General features: G+C 46.1%; 2 protein-coding genes across 3 annotated transcripts in view; one reads left to right on the top strand and one right to left on the bottom strand.

Moving 5' to 3' along the window:
* Positions 1-3,681, bottom strand: part of LOC116843640 (Down syndrome cell adhesion molecule-like protein Dscam2) — a 313,414-nt gene that overhangs the window by 261,404 nt on the left and 48,329 nt on the right. The window lies entirely within an intron of this gene.
* LOC116843641 overlaps positions 1,027-3,681 on the top strand; it is a 28,345-nt gene continuing 25,690 nt past the window's right edge. Inside the window, exons 1-2 of one of the 2 annotated variants that reach the window (XM_032814202.1) lie at positions 1,027-1,062; positions 1,216-1,375. The gene's annotated coding sequence lies outside the window, so the exon portion shown is untranslated. Of the gene's footprint in view, positions 1,376-3,681 lie in introns of both variants that reach the window. The other variant, XM_032814203.1, reaches the window with a different exon arrangement.

The following is a 3,681-nucleotide window of genomic DNA, read 5'->3' as shown; positions in this document are numbered from 1 at the left end:
CCCCCCCCCCCTCTCAGCCGCAACCCCAACATCCTTTCCCTTTCGCTCCGACACCCCCGCCCTTTCGTCCCCCTCAAAAGACCTCAGTGCCACCGAGGGGGAACTGTGAACTGGGGTAAAAGACTGCTCGTGTTGGGTCGCGAGGAGGACGCTTGTACTTTGCAGGCGAGTGTGTGAGTGCGCGTGTTTTTCTCGGCGCACGTGTGTGCAGGTGCGTAAGTTCGGGAGAGGAGGAAGTGCCTCGACGAAGGAGCTCCGTGACAGTGATGGCTAACCTTCGGTCGACTCCCCGAGCTTCAGGCAACGACATTTCTTCACATCGATGATGACGTTTGCGTTTTCCGATGACGTTCGCTTTGTCGCACATGTGGGTGTACCGCATCGGGGGTGAGCAATATGTCACGTACCACGCAACTGTGTTGCATTCATCCTCTTCATACATAAAATGTTTCACATGATATGTAAAGCTTTTGCATAAAAATTTCAAAGTAGTTTTATGACATCTAGTCGATCATTGAAAACATTTTTAAAATGTCTGAAATTGTTTACGGAAAAAAATAGTAGAAAATATTCCTTCGCTTAGATCTTTCTAACCTTTTTCTCGTTACACATACGTTAGTTTCTCCTAAAGCCACGTGATTCTGTTTTCGTAAAAGATTTTGCAAATTTATCAAGAGATGCTGTGTGACATGGTAAAAAATATTTTTGACGTTAGAAGATAATTGACAGTATGTAAAATGACAAGATAAGTAAAATAAGAAAAAAGAAACGGAAAAGAAGAAGAGAACCTCTCTGTTCGTAAACAGGCGTCGGCCCTGTCTTTGAAAGGACGTGGGGGTGGCAAGTAGGGTGGCAGGCAGGCAGGAAGGCAGCGGGGTAACTCTGTGAGGGAGGGACGTCGAATCGTGGAACGCGGGGCGCGGAGGTGCGGAGCGCGGCGGGCTGGAGGGTTGAATCAGCGCGGGGGTGTATGGGGGAATTAGTGGATGGTCGCGGACAATGTGGGGGATACTTTCTCATATCAAGTATGGCCGCCATCGTGGCACGATGGTCAAAACAATAGTAAGTAGCCGAGGCCGCGGGCGATCCTTTCAGCTCGTATCGTCGCGTCGCCATGACATTTTCTTTTTTTTCTCATTTCGCTCCTTAATTATCGCCATCTCGCTATCGACGCGCGATATCTGCCATTATTCCATCCTACTCTCGGCTTTCCAGTGCGCAGTGAACAAAGTGGTGTTATCGTCGCGTTACCGCCGGCACTATCACTCTCGTCCAGCCTCCTCATCGGTGCTTAACAAATGGATAGCGACGAGGGATCGACGAGTCGCGCTTTTCTGGGGTGGTTTCGTGTTCACGAGTTACGCTGCTGATCAAGGTGAGTGCTTCTCGCTCGGAGATCGGGATTATCCACGATTATACACGGTTCATTCGGCTGTGTAATGTATCACGTATATCGACCGAGGATTGAAACCGGTACAGTCACGTTGAGTTCAAATTTTGATGCCATGGATACGAGAGAATTATAACTGTTGTTGCGTTAATCGGCACAAACACAACGGTAACTCTCCTATATCTTTTAACAATTCCAAGATCTGAACTCACCGAAACTGCACACCAGTCCCGATCCTTCACGTTACTTGACAGTTTGGCTCGACAAATTTTCCGATAAACACGAATACGCTGTACGATAGTCGATCGCAAAGTCTAAACCTCGCTATGATCACGAGAATTGTTACGCGACTTATCTTTATATTGCCATGATCTTTCTCTAGAACGACTTAACACTCGAGTGGCAGATTACTGTTGCACGATAATCTCCTTGTAATATAAAAGTCCGCCGTCCATTACCTACGATTGGAGCAAAGTGACGACACAATAAAATAGTAATTTTTTTCTCCGTGCGAATTATTGAAACAACATTCGCGACCGGTATCTCCCCCGACGGTTGTGAAAAGCTGCTCGCATGCTCTGGGTTTTTCGAATCCTGTCGTCAGAGCAGGTACGATCCACCGAATGCGCGGAACGATACTGCACCGTTCCCCTTTCAGGGTGGACTAGAAGTACCGACCGACACCGGTACTCTCACCGACGTCTTTTGCATGCGAATACTCCACGTGGTTCATCCGGCGACACGCATTGCGCAGATCCGACCTTCCGCGATCCCCACCTTTATGCGAATCACACCTTTTACCATACCGTTACGAATTCATGCGCGAGCTGTCACCGAATGAGTTCACTATCTCGTTCAACCCTCCGACACGATTTAGCATAAGCACGCGCTCCTTTTATGATTTTCCGATTGTCTTAAAGATATCGATTCGATGAAAATTTTATTTTGTCACAAATCGCACGTTCAGTATACGCTGCGCATTCAAAAATTTTGCCTCCGATTTCAGTGTTATTACATACGTTTGAATAAACAAAAGTTGGTCCGAATTGGCAAAAATTGAGTAGAGTACGTCAACTAAAACGATCAGAGTAAAAAAAATCAATTTTAAAGGCACGTTTTTATTTTGCAACAATTTTGTATCATACATTTTGAGCACGTGAAATTAATACAGTTGCGCAAATATCACAGCTTTTCAAACATTAATAAAAATAAATTTTAACGATCGTTCTGTATTTCATAGAATCAAGAGTCACATAGACAATTGTACGAAAATTATTAGATGAAAACGATTATTTCTTGATAGTCGATTTTTTTACTATGTGGAATTACGGTCTTTAATAAATTTTCGGGTATTTTATTCAGACGTATGTATCGTCTACTTAATTATTGCACAAACAAATGCGTAAAAAAATATTCTCTCGAAGCAAGTGCTTCTGTCCCAGGCTCCGGAGGAACGTCATCGCTCGCGCAAGCCGCAAAATCGCGAAACGTCGTCTGCAAAACGTCGTATATTATATTTTACGGCATCGAGTCGGCCGCGCCGTCGTAATCGCTAACAAGCGACATTTCGGCGAAAGCCACGACAGCGTCGATCCGCTCGAGACCGGCGGCGAATCGGACGTTTCGGGATGAAGGGAGGGTGCGCGGGTGTGAGTGGATTTTCAGGACTGGCGCGATGATATTTGTCTTGTTTACGGGAAGACTTATGCGCGTGTGCGGACCGCCGAAGTTCGCTGCTCGATCAATAGGCCTCGACTGAAATCACACGTAAACGGAGCCGCGTGTATTCGCACACGCCCACGCGGCACACGCACACACACAGGCATACGGGCGAGCGCGAGCGCCGGGCCGATCCGCGCGAGAAAAGTTCGCGCGAGCTTTCCTTTCGACTTTGAGAAAGAGAGGCGCGGCGCTTTCATAATTCACTGTCCATGCCGCTATCGATTCCACCACTCTGGGCCCGTTTGATGTCCCCGGCCTTTTATTGCCTCACGTTACGTTCGATTGATTCGCTGTCTCTCGCTTGCTTTCGTCGACCCGCTTTCGTGCTTCCTTTAATCAGCTTTTACATCAGGTGTCGTAGGATGTGGTCTTGTTGCTGCATGAGCCAATTAAGTGTATCAAGGTGGCGCAACTAATTTTTGAGAAAGGTGAAAGGTACATGTCGCGTAATTATTTCGAGCTAATGCATTATGATTTCGCAGTCATTCCATTTCGTGGCTTGAAAATGAAGAGTAACAAGCTTTCGTATCTTTAAATATATATATATATATATATATATATATATATAT

The sequence above is a fragment of the Odontomachus brunneus genome, unplaced genomic scaffold (assembly GCF_010583005.1).
Source record: "Odontomachus brunneus isolate Ranch 3 - 2012 unplaced genomic scaffold, Obru_v1 Obru_scaffold_034, whole genome shotgun sequence".
Taxonomy (NCBI): domain Eukaryota; kingdom Metazoa; phylum Arthropoda; class Insecta; order Hymenoptera; family Formicidae; genus Odontomachus; species Odontomachus brunneus.
The sequence above is the reverse complement of the archived record's forward strand: the minus strand, read 5'-3'. Positions and strand labels throughout refer to the sequence as shown.